Raw genomic sequence first — 13,102 nt, 5'->3', positions numbered from 1 at the left:
TCCTCTCCTCTAACTTTTTGTGATTGTGATAAATAATTTATGTAATAGCCTGAGTCAGGATTTGTTGCCCAGTATAAAGCACACAGGCTTCTGCAAAACACGCCTTGGTCTTGCTGTTGGCCTAGAAATAGGGCCACTAATATAATAAACACGTAATAGTTCTGGCTCTTCTCCCTCCTGTGGTGACATAAATTTGGGGTGACACTCGCTCGGTAACTGCAGCTACTCAGTTGTGCCATGAGCGTGCGGGATGAAGTGCCAAAGAGACAAACCTACAAGATTTTCTGGATCTGGCAGGGAAATAAAAGCTGGTCCAGCAGGGACCAAATCCTGGCAGGTCACCAGCAGATGTAATCTTTGAACTCATGCGTGTGGGCACGTGCTATGGAAGAATGTCAGCGTGTACCTAGGATACCCGAGCAATTCCACACTGTGGGGAAAAAAGAAAAACTGTTTTGATGGGAAAAATAAAAGTAACCTGGATTTTCTGCACCTCATACTAAATGTCCCCCCCTTCTTTAACTGTCCTTTCCCACTCCCTTTGTTTCGCTCCGCTTCCCCCTGTCCTACAGCTGCATCCCTGGAAGAGCTCAGTGTGGAAGGATGTGGGGTGGGAAGGGCTGGGGGGGCTGTTTTCCTGCATCCACCCCCAAGGCGATGCACTCCTGCACCTGATCCCCGTGGATGAATAATGCCAACAGCGCTTTGCTGCCGTGCATGGCCATGCGGGTCTCAGTGTGAGCTGACATCCCGAGCCACAGGTGCTCTGGTCTATTCAAGACCCCTCTGGAGGAACCAGACTAGGACGGCATGCCAGATTTTAAATGAATACATGTGTATCCATGGAAGAGGCAGTGCTACAGCACCTGGCTTGTATCCTAAAATAGCATTCAGCTTCACTGATTTTGGCATGCTTGCCACAATGCACAAGAGCCACAGGGGACTTGACCCTCCAGTTTGGGGTTTGGGTGTTTGAAGGGGTGAAAATACCTCCCCTGAGGGCAGCAAACCCTTCCTTTGGCGTTAACGCCTCTAATGCTGCCCTGGCACTTGGTGCTACCCCCAGGCTGGGGCTGGGTCCCCAGGCCAGGTTCCAGTTCTCTTCGCAAGTGTCACCCACTGGGGTCTCAATATGATGCCCACAGGACTGTGTTTCAAACTCTGTGAGTGTTTCCCAATCAGACTTATTGGTTAGTCACCGTAAAAATCCAGCACTGCCATTACATGGCAAACTTGTGCTCAGTGGCGACGGACGGACCCAGGGAAACTGCATGATGGACAAGTCACCCGAAATAACCCCTCATTTTTCTGGAGTCCCAGCAGCTCCTGGAAAACAAACTGGGCGATTAACACTGCGACATCAACGCACGCTGACGCAGCACTGCTAATTATAGAGCCGAGGCTCAAGCAAGCGCTGCACAATTAGCATTTCTTAGAGGGGGCTGCAAGAGGCATGAGTGCTGCTCGGCTGGCCCCAACCCTCCTCCAGGCTGAAGGTGACAGCACGATGCCCACCACGAGCTGCCCTGCCGCGGTGGCAGTCCCACGGCGAGTAGCACAGATTTACACCCCGCTGCTCCAAGGGTGATGTTTGGGCTCATAGTATCGGAGCAATAAATTGCAGGTGGTTTTCGGAGAAAGACCAGATGCTCCCCACTGGTAGCTCCAGTGGGAGGGAGGGAAGTGGCGAGACCGTGACATTAAGGCTTGCAGCGCCTGTCCTTTGCGTCATTCGTTTGCTCCCCGAGGCTCTGTTAAAAAGCACAAGGTGTAATTTTCAGTGCTGAAATGCCGGTGTCTTACCACCATCCATCTCTAAATGTGCAGCCATTTCCTTCCAGAGGAGACATTTTTCTGAAGATAAAAAGAAATGCGTGTTTTGACCAGAGTAAGCAGCTGTTTGCCTGTGCTTGCCAGTTTTTGGAGCATTTGGGAAGCTGACATTACCACATTAAAATCCTATTTAACGTAATCCTCACTGCAGCACCCCATAGAACTCCCCATCCTCCAGCTCTGGGAAACCTCCATGACCAGCACCACTGAAGTACCTGAAATTCTTCATTAAAGGCCACGGATGGTCCCTGTGCCCCAATGCATGATGCCCAACACTGCCGCAACTGGTGCCAGCCTGGGCACCAATTCCAGGCTGGAGTTTGAGGAAATTAAGTGGCCCATTTTTAGTAGGGCCTGTTGAGATAGGACAAGGGATAATGGTTTTAAACTAAAAGAAGGTAGATTCAGACTAGATAGAAGGAAGAAATTGTTCACAATGAGGGTGGTGAAACACTGGAACTGTTGCCCAGAGAGGTGGTCAATGCCCCATCCCTGGAAACATTCAAGGCCAGGTTGGACGGGGCTCTGAGCAACCTGATCTAGTTGAAGATGTCCCTGTCCATGGAAGGGGGGGTTAGACTAGATGACCTCTAAAGGTTCCTTCCAACCCAAACTAATCTATGATTCCTGATCAAAGAGTTGAGTGGGACTTGCAGGATCTCCTCGTGGGCTGTAGGTGCCCAAGTCCCATGCCAAGGACCTGCACCCACTATCGGCTGGGGAGATGGCGCAGGGGAAGTACCATCAAGCCCCATGTGGCTCTCCTGGGACACGTGGTGGTTGGAAGATCATCCATCCCCATCGCCGCAGTGAGCAGGCTCCCCACCGTCCCCCAGCTTGCAGACCTGGCTCCCCACAGGGTTTCGCTGGGCGTTTCAGATAAGCTCAATGCCCAGCACATCACTGCATTGCATCCCACACCGGCACATTTTTCCACTGCTTCCATCCCAGGGACTCTCAGCAGCACTGGAGCTGGTTAATGGGTCCGACTGAAGAGTTTGATATTTAACTTGATTCCACAGTCAGGCGGAGGCGGGAGAGGTGACCCAACAAGGTCTTGTCCTATTTCAGCCAGGAAAATCACGTCCTGTCCTTTCGGCAGGAAAAAAACTTGGCCACAAACACATTGCATCTTGTTGTGCACTGGAAGCATCTGTTCCTCACCCAGGCTGGTGTCACCTCTTCTGATCCCTACGACAACGGGCTAAAAGCTGGCACAAACCCACCGGCACAGCATCATACGGATGCACATAACTGCCCGGGCTGCTGGCAATTTTAAAGGGTGGCCCACGTGGTGCTCGCAACTTAAAAAGAGCCTGCCTTGCACCTGGGATTGGGTTGCTCCATCTCATCCCAGCAACGGTTTTGGGTTTGTGCCTGCCTGCATGTGTGATTGCACATTCCCATCACAACTGGTTTAATGAATCTGAGCAAACGAGCACAAAAACATCAAGCCGTACTGATTTTATGCCATTGCCAGATTTTGCACTCGGCTTGGGTAGTGGGAGCCAGGGAGATAAAATACAGCTCATTTTGCTGATGTCAGTGAGGTTTAAAATTCGAGACAAATTAATTGCATCTGTATTTTTTGATTGGTGAAGGCAATTTCGTGAAGCATTTGTTAAAGATGCCACTTAAGGAGGAATTTCCTAACTGCAGAAGTTAATAACTTTAAAACTGCTGCTCAGGCTCCCTGCAAATGGGGCTGCTTTGTGCTGCAAATCTCTTTGAGGCTCATAATTCAATCCTATTTAGAAGCAAATTTCTTAGATTTAGAGCAATGAATATTTAAATACTACCAGTTGAAACATTTTCAATTTTGAGATCATTTCAAAGCCAGGAGAGTTTATAGCATTCGGGCTACTCCGCAACGCTTTAGCGTCTGAATTTATCCGAACTGTAACTGTATCTTAAGCAGCTTAAACAGCTATAAAAGGTTAGAGTAGTTTAAAGGGTTAGGGTAGTTTAAGCAGAATATCATGTTTTCGGGGCTTTGGTTAAAGAAATAGGAGTTCACAGGCTGTCAAGCCCAGCAGCTCCAGATGAAGGACCTGACAAACACTGCAAGAAAAACTCTCTGAAGCACTTGGCATGTTCTCTGCTTTCAAATCTCATCTGCTTTATTTTTTCTAAAAAAAAAAAAAAAAAAAAAGAAAAAGGAAATGAAACAAGTAGGTTGAGCATCCACACAAAATGCAGAATAAAGGCAAAATGTTTGGGAAATGCTGTGAAGGTGGATTTGCTCTGACAACAGTCTTGTTACTGCTCCCTGTATTTGACATTCGATCTTCTTCAGTACAAACCACTTCAAAACACAGTAACACTCTGAAAAGTGGCAATGAAAAAGACACGAGCTTTGCAGTGCTCATGTTTAGCCCCTTCGATGTCAGATACATGCAAATTAAAAATTGAAGGATGGAGTTTTTAAAAACTCTTTTGCGAGCCCAAGCCAGTTCTGCACAAGCATTTGGCCAGGATGATTATTTTGGATAGCAAAGGAGACAAAGGGAAAAGGAGGTCTTTTTTTTGTAAGATATATTTATGCTGGTCCTAGCCATAGAAAAAAGCCTCTGTGTACCATTATAATTTATTCCTCTCTACTAAAAGCCGTGCATATTCCAATACAGTTGCTCCATCTGTGCTGTTAATGCTGGACTGTGCAAAAAACAATTCAGGATTTATTGGATGCAAGAGGCAGCTGAGGCAGAGGGAAGACACCTTAGCTTGGTATAACGCAGATGGATGAACGTGGGGGATCTGTTTCCAGGTGTTTCTCCAACTGGACTGGCATAAGGACAGCATCTGTGCTGGCACAAGCCACCCACGCCTGTGCTACAAAAGCAAGGTGAGAAATAGTGTAACTAACTGAGGTGAGCCTGCAAAGGCTCTGCCCGGGGCCGTCTCTGCTGCAGCTTCTTTGCATCAGTTGAAGGGGTTATAAGAACAGGACAGGACCGCTGTGCTGGGTCACCCGCGCGTCCCAGTCACCCACTGTCCTGTCCTTGACGCTCACCAGAAGCAGACGTCTGGGAAAGGCATAATAACAGGTAATGACATTTCCTCCGCAAACTCTTCTCTCTCTGACCGTTTGTGCCTTGGGGAATGCCCACAGCAGCTGGGGGCTCTGCGTGCTGGGTGACCCCCATGGGTTTCTCTCCCCTGACCATCCCGTGCTCCTTCGGAGAGAGCAGGACCGGCCTTTGCCACCCAAAGCTTCCTTGCCAGACTTTGTACCAAACACTGGCTGATTTGTTTGTTCTGAGCCTGGCAACCTCAGCTGATGCCCTGTCCTGGTTTTGGCTGGGATAGAGTTAATTTTCTTCCTAGTAGCTGCTGTAGTTCTATCTATTTATTTAATTAATTATTTTAAATTTTATTTTTCATTGGATGAAGCAGTGAACAGCCTGCCCTCTTTCAATTTCATAAGCCTCATCATGCTTCCCCTCCAGCCATGTCTTCTCAAAGACAAGGAGTCCTGACCTTCTCATTGCAGGAGCTGTTTGATCTTCCCTGCGTCCCTTCTTCGAACTTCTCCCCTTCTGCCGGCGGTGAGCTGTGATACCAGATGAGGCAGGACCACATCCACATCAGGATTATACCCCGACAACATTATTTCTGCAGGAGAAAGTGCCAGCCTTGACCAAATGTCACCTCTGAGGCTATTGCCAGGGACTTCATCAGGGATGGGATATTTAGCATCACCACGGTTGAATCCAGGCAATCACTCAACCGGAAAAATAACTCAGGTGCTGTGTAATGAGATCTGACAGAAACGTAGCAGTAAATGATTCAGTTACTCAGCTTATTTCAGTGATGGTGCCAGGATGGATGCAGAGGTGCTGGGTCCCTCCAGCTGACAGCAGCATGCTCCCGTAGCCCAGCAGCAAGCCTGGGGCAAGGCTGTGGCTTGTGGCCTCCCATCTCATCATAAATATACTACAGAATTGAATTATACTATATAGAGTGAGTATACTAAAAGTATAGCTGGTATGTATGTATATATACACTGAAATATTCCATACACTGAAATATTCCAAACACTGAGGCCCCCAGTAGTCCTATTTCTCCTTCAGTCACCTTCCTCAGCCCCATTTCCCATCTCCTCACCCCCAAACTGCTCCTATCTCATTCCATCTTGTCTCCGTACCCTCTTAAATACCTTTTTTTCAGCTGCGAGCCAGCAATATCCTCTCTGTCCATGAGTATGATATTCCCACCAGGTCTTACTTTTCTAGTTCCTTTGGAGACATATGCAAAAGACCTGTTTTTCAGAGCACTCAGTATTTCCCAGGAATTGGGTTTCTTCAACAAGCGGCGATGTATGTGTTGTCCTCAAAACCATCCAGCCCTTGCTTTAATACTGGCTGTCCTGGGACCCATTCCTACATCACTTTGGGCTCTGGGTTAGGGATAGAACATCAGGATGCTCTGATCCGGCAGGATTTTCTACTCCCTCCGAATTTGGCAAGTGGCAGATCCCCTTCTTTCCTAAAGCGCTTTGCAAGGAAACTGCTTGTATACTGTATTGAAAAGGAGCGTAACGTCTGCATCAGCGGCATTAGGACTTTCCTTCATCGCCCAGGATTTCTGGCGTTGTGAACCAGCTCCCGGGGCAAGCCACTGAAAAACTTCCCACCTGACGTAAGGCACTAGCCGATTTCATCATCCCAAAAGCTTTCCAGGAAGCCCTGAGTCAGGAGTTCATGTTCCTCTTCTCTCACCCAGCCCATTTCCCAGACCTTCCCAGCAGTGGTCAGGCTTGGAGGCTGGAGACGTCATCATAGAAATGGGCCGGAAAAAGCATGATTTGGGGGGGAATTCCTTATCACGGGTCTGTCTTCTGTGGTTTTGCAAGCAGATCACCTCCAGCTTGGCTGGAGCTCTTCCCAGCGTCTTTTTGAAGGTTTTTCGCCCTCTGGAGGCTAACGTTAGGAAAGCAAATGCAAGAGGAAAAAAAAAAAAAAAAAAAGATGGCTCATATCTTACATTTGCAGAAATGCAGCCCCCATGAGAATAAACCTGCAAAGAGCTACTGGGCTTCAAAGTGCTTCTCCTGAAAAGCTGATCGTGGGCGAGGACAACTCTTGCATGGCACTGAAAGCTTCAGTGGGACCCAGAGGGATTGCACTCAGCCTCTGCCTTCCCATTCCTGCTTGCAACAGCACTGAAAAATGTCCAGATACTGTTGAATCATGCTGCCTTGACAATTCCAGATAAGCCCTGCTGATCTTGTTCATTTTACAATGATTTTATTCCCCTTTTTTTTTCTTCCCCCATCTTTGCCATAGGTTGTGCATTATAAAGGACTACACAGAGGCTAAAATGCACGTGACATTTCTAAATTTTCAAAATGAAATGCTTGGATATCCTTTGAAATTCCCATAGTTTGTTCTGATCAGACATAGCTCCTTTCATTTGCCTGCAATTAGAACCAGGGGAGAAAAATAGTAGTTTTTTTTCCTTGATGCAAAATACTGGGGGGAAAAGGGTGACACTGAAAACCTGAGCTCAAGTTTGGTTTGCACTGGGCTTGGTCTAGCAGCATCTACATATCTGTCTGATTTTTTTTCCCCTGTGTCTTTCTGCAGTGACTCGGTCCCAGTTCCCTGGAGACCCCGATAGCCTGTGAGGTCCTTCTGTTCCTCTGGATTTTTCTTGCCACCCTCTAGTACATCCTCTGTCAAGCTAACACACAGCTCAGCCTCATGAGTCTCAGGAAGAACACAAAAAGTGCTGTGCATGGAGGCACGATGCCAAGAACATGCCCGATGAAGTCCGTTTACCGGGCGTGGGTGATGTGATTCAGTGAGCTGGAGGCAGAGATGCAGAACGTCCCCTCCCGACCGACGCTCCCACGCAGGACACACTGTATTTTGTGTTTGCTCTCTTCCAGCCAGGCCAGCTCCTTGCATGTCTGCCAAAACGACAGCTTGAAGCCAGATGTGTGAAAGATAGCTAGCACCTAGCTTCTACCAGTGGCATAAACACCCATGGGTGCTGACAAAGGTTAGGAGCCTACATAAGAATGATGTTCCTAAACATCTCTGTGGACCTGGATCTTGTTTCCAGAACACAAAGCACATAACAAATGTGAGGATGATTAGATTTCCATCGCCTCAGAAACATTCACCCACTGCTTCTTACACCTACTGTCCATTTATCTGTAAGGTAAGAAGTTGCCCACCTGTGATCTATACACCTCAAAAGCTCAAAAAATTCCCATATTCCGCCAATATGTCACAGGTCTACATCACTACTCATGGTTGGAAGAGAAGATGCGCAACACCATGAAGCAGCCAAGTGTCCCACTCTTGTCCTGTCCAGCTCCATACCCAATCTCGATGAGATGCCCACCTGCACCTCCGTGACATTCAACACTTCTGCACGGGGTCAGCTCCATCCCACAGGGCTGCCGAAAGGAAAGGCACAAGCCTTTTCCAAGGGGAAAACCAGAGATTGTGGGAAATCAAAGTCTAGACAGGAGAGGGATTATAAGGAAAACCTAGATGGGATTGGCCAGATTCTTGGTCCTTGACTCAGAGAAGTGATGAAGGTTTACCCAGTGCCACCTGTCCAGTCCTACAGACTAGGATTGGGTTGGCCTTCAGCTTCTCTGTGGGACTAATTTGAATTCCCATCCCTGAGCTTGTCAAGGTCCCACTGGTCACTCAGTCATCCACAGGCTGCTCTGGGCCAATAGCTCAGCAGCTGTCCAGGGCCACAACCAGCCACCACGGTTCCTTGGTGCCAACACCAGCAAGCCTGGGCAGGACTCAGTTCAACAAGCTTTGATGTTTCTTGGTCCCTCAGCAACTGAACCCACAGCTGTGAGTTCAACACCCTGGATCTTCATACAGGACTTGAAGGGATGTCTGTTTACCTCCAAGAGTGACTCTTCCCACACTTGGATAGGTCTGAAGTTGGGAAAAAGCCTTCTACAAGGCTAACCAACAGGAAAAGAAAAACCAATTCACTTGCAGCTCCCTCTATCTCCATTAAAAAAGCAATACCATTTCTTACTGTGTGCAGTTGGGGAGCTACGTGCATTCATGAGACTCCAGGGAACTCATCGCCATTGTAGCCAGGTGGCAGTGGCAGGTAGCTCCTCCATGGGACCTCTTTTGGTGTGTAAGCAACTATTTGATGTAAGGAAGTGTGCTACTTAGTTGGGTTTGCTCTCAGTGATTCCCAGTACAAGAACCGTGGGGACGGGAACCTGGAGGTGGAAGCGGGTTCCTCTGTCCCGATTCCCATTTTAGGGTGTTAGGGGGTGATTTTGACAGGATGGCTCACTGGGCATGGCACTGGTTGTGGGTAAGGGCTGAGAAAAGAGATTTTCCCATTTTTTTCAGGGATATTATATAGCGTCAATGAACCGAGTTACATTTTAGCAAAAGAGGAGGACCTGTCACCACGCGGCAGAGGGACAAAGCTGGGACAGGAGACACTTGTCACAAAACCCCTAGCAGTTCTGGGTACCACTAGAGTAGGGAGCAGGACATCAGTTAAACCTAACTATTGCAATACCTGTGCAGCCCAGCACCTCCTAATGTAAGCAATACCACTCCCAGCTCCTGTAGGCAGTAAATTACTTAATAATTTAATACTGTGCTCTACAATAGAGGTAAATATGTTTTGGTGGAGTAGTGGAGGTAAATGCATTTCAGCGGTGGAGTACATCTGACGTGTACTGAAGTTATCAAATCGAAGCAGAAGCCAGAAGGGCACTTTCACAGCGTGTGGTGAGAGGGGTACAGTCACAGGGATGTGATCAGTACTGCAGATTTGGGGTTGGCTTTGTCAGTGCTTTACAGGGAACCCAGGAAGGCGCCAGCGATGTTTTGAATTCTGTCTGCGAGGCTGGGATTTGTACAGCTGAGCAAGTTTTAATGTGATGTTTTCCAAGGCAATAGATGTGGAAGCCCAAAGTGCCACTATTACAAAACTCCAGTCCAAGCAGAGGCACATTTTAAATAAGCAATAAAGATGCAAGAGCAAGTCACTACCAAATAGCAATTCCACTGAAAGATCACAAAGCCATGACCAGGCACAACACGATTTCTTATGCATATTAAAGTAATTGGAAAGTTGCCTTGTGCTTGCTTCTCATCTTATTAAAGGACCTGCTGCTATGAGGACACGTGGGGTCATTTTTTGATGGTGCTAGCACTCTGCACAATTTCTTGGCTGAGTTTCACAGCGTGCCAGTAAACAGTTACCAGCTTGTTTACTGGAAAAGCAAGGAAAAGCCTTGTACAGTCCACCAACTATTATCCACTACTGTTTTTTCATGTGGGCATTGGTGATGCAGCCAGGAGCAGTCTGAGGAGTATCAAGAAGGATAACAGAGCCCTGGGAGTAGCTGTGAGGGACTCTGGAGCGCACGTAGTTTTTTCATCAGTCCTCCCAATCAGAGCAAGGGTTCGAAAGGGCCAGTCAAATCTGGCAAATCAATGAATGGTTACAGGACTGGTGCCACAGCCAGGGGTTTGGCTACTTAGACCATGGGACTCAGTTTGAGAAACCTGGTCTCCTGGGGGCTGATGGGGTCCATCTGCCAGGAGCATCTTCAGTCATAGGCTTGGCAAGCTGGTGAAGGGGGCTTTACACCAAAGTTGCTGGAGGAGGGGAACCTCAATCCATCCCACTCCTGCCAGTTTGATCCCAGTGCCAGCAATAGATGCCCAGAGCCTGGAGAGGGATCACAGGTCAGCAGGAGAGCACCTGAAGAGCAGCACAAAGGAATTCCAGCCACTCCAGCCAGTAAGTCAGCTTCATCGGGGGCCCAACTGAAATGCCCCTATGCAAACGCATGTAGCATGGGTAATAAACAAGAGGAGTTAGAGACGTGCGCACGCCTGCAGGGCTATGATTTCAGACCTTCTTTACAAGATGATTTACTGTACTTACACATTGTTTTGCACTTGGATAAGCAGGTCAGCAGCCAAGGCTTGAACTGACAATAGGGTCTGCGATCACCTTACCATCCACCTCGGTCAGCACTGCTATGCAGGCACAAGGAAACGAAGGAGTCCACACACATGGCTGAGTATCTGCAGCTTTAGCACGTTTCCTCATGCCTGATGTGCACATGTCATATTAGCAAAATGTGAAAATTTGACTCAGCTTGGCTGACGCTGAACGTGAATTGGAGCCCTAGCAAGTAAAACAAACCCATAAGTCATTCTCCAGCCAAGCTGCCAAGAGGCTTTTCAATACCTGAGCAGCATTCTATGGGTGCCACACTGCCAGACTGTGTCCGCAGCCCACCACTAACAAGGAAAAATCATTGCAGTTGAGCTCTCCCTTAGTTCATCTCAGCCTACATGGAGAGCTAATCCTGCAGACAAATTCTTAGCTGGCCCAGCTGCAGGAGAAAGAAAGGGAAGCTCTTTTTAGAAAAAGCAGCACAATTTTGCCTTGCTCAGCCTGCAGTTCCTCACGAGGCAGAATTGCACCATCTCACTGTGACCTCAACGGGTTACACCAGCAACACAGACATGGCACGCAACGTCCAACACATTTCGGGAAGCAGCTGGTACTTCTACTTGGTCCCAAAACCCAACTTTTGCCATGCTCATGCTGAGCACTGTGTTGTGCCTGGGCGCATCATCACCTGCTGGGTAAGCATACAGGTATCTCTGAAGTAAACCATTGCTTGTGGGTTACTAACTTGAAACCCAGCCTTTCTCAGCTGGGCAGCTCTTTGCCTGTACAAGGATAAGAGGAATCAGGTCTGTGCAAGAAGTGAAATCCAAAACCAGGAGGACAAAACAATGTTTTTTCCCCATTTCTAAGCTGGCTCTGACCCATCACCATTTTCCGGCTCAGTCCCAATGCGTCAGCTGGGAAAGCTGTGAAGGCAGCTGTCTTCACCTCTGCTGGGGCATCACAGCCAACCCAGCTGCCATCACCCCTTGGCTGGGAGCTGCGAAAGTCAATACAGTTGGGCAAATGGGGTTTTTTTGTGAATTTTTTACCTATACCTGCCACCCTGCATAGCATCTGTGCATCCCATGTGTGCTGTTTGCCTGTCCCATGTATGGTGCATATGTGGTACATAACACCACTTGCAGCAAGAACAGGGACAGGAGGAAAGCGGCATAAGGAGGGTAGAAAGATGGTGAAGAAAAGGAAAATATGAAAGAAACCATGAAAGACAGGAGAAATAAAAAAGAACCTCTGTAGAAAACTACAGCAGAGCTCAGCAAGACGATGGCACGTCTCCCTCTGGGTTCATTAACCACTAATAGGATTTATGAGAAGAATCTGTCACACTCTTAGGAGTATTTAGAAAAATGAAAAAATAATCTGGAAAGCGTCTTACACCCTATAAACATCTATCCTGTCTAATGAACACTTTATGCTCGTTAACAGTGGAGGAAGTAAAAGGAGCCGGGAAGAAGTCGAGCAGGGTCCAGTTTGACATGAAGCCCCTGAGGTGTGTAAGGACCAGGTATTTAGGTGCCCAGAGCATCTGGTCTGACCTCCAGCCACCACTCAGTGGCTGTTGATGTCCCACATGTTGCACCTGGAACCCATATGTACGTCTCCAATGCCCACGAGCACCTCAGTGATGCTTGAGGCCTTCAGTGAAGCAAAGCAATGGAGCTTCCGTGGGCTTCTTGGTACGGGTGCTGCAACCTGATCCCACAATCTCAATGGACCAAAATCCTCCACCGTAGCAGGGACAGTCCAAAATGGCTTCTGGGAACCCGGGAAATGCTTGCCCTTGCTTGGGGAGAGAAATGCCAGGTAATGACGTACCCAAAAGCAACTGTACCACCAAAGCCAGGACTAGGGACACTGAGGCGATTCCTGTTGCACTCCCGACTTCCCCACAGAGCTGACCTTCTCGAGGACTTTTTTATTTCTTCTGGGCTTTAGGAGCCCTAAATGCAAACCAACTAAGTAATGCCTGAGGCTTTTCCAATGCCCTGAGCAAAACCACCCTGATAATCCTCAGCTTTCAACACAAGGTGGCAGGCTGTCCCCAAGGTGGGGAGCAGCCAAGGCAGTCGAAGCGGCCAGAAATGGTCTTTTGTCACCACAGAAAGGAAAATGCTGCTCCTTCTTGTCACCTCTTAGAGGAGGTAGGAAGGGCACAAGGTTCCTGTGGAACTTGTAGTGACTTAGGGAGAGCTGTATGTAGTGAATGAAGGCTCATTGCTGTGAAGAGCTGCCTCCGAGCCCGAGCTCTCGTCCAAAACAATGTGCCAGCCTGGGAGGAAGGCAACTGAGGGGTACCCGCAGCCTGGTTGTGGTGATG

The 13,102-nt window shown here is 48.2% G+C and overlaps 1 long non-coding RNA gene across 1 annotated transcript; it reads right to left on the bottom strand.

Moving 5' to 3' along the window:
* Positions 1-4,003: 4,003 nt before the first annotated feature.
* LOC115351177 lies at positions 4,004-6,776 on the bottom strand. The gene is made up of 3 exons (XR_003926725.2): positions 5,993-6,776; positions 5,314-5,448; positions 4,004-4,665 (listed from the first exon to the last, which is right to left on the bottom strand). It is a non-coding gene; the product is annotated as an uncharacterized LOC115351177 (long non-coding RNA).
* Between the last annotated feature and the right edge of the window lie 6,326 nt (positions 6,777-13,102).

This window comes from Aquila chrysaetos, chromosome 15 (assembly GCF_900496995.4).
Source record: "Aquila chrysaetos chrysaetos chromosome 15, bAquChr1.4, whole genome shotgun sequence".
In the NCBI taxonomy this organism is placed as follows: domain Eukaryota; kingdom Metazoa; phylum Chordata; class Aves; order Accipitriformes; family Accipitridae; genus Aquila; species Aquila chrysaetos.
The sequence above is the reverse complement of the archived record's forward strand: the minus strand, read 5'-3'. Positions and strand labels throughout refer to the sequence as shown.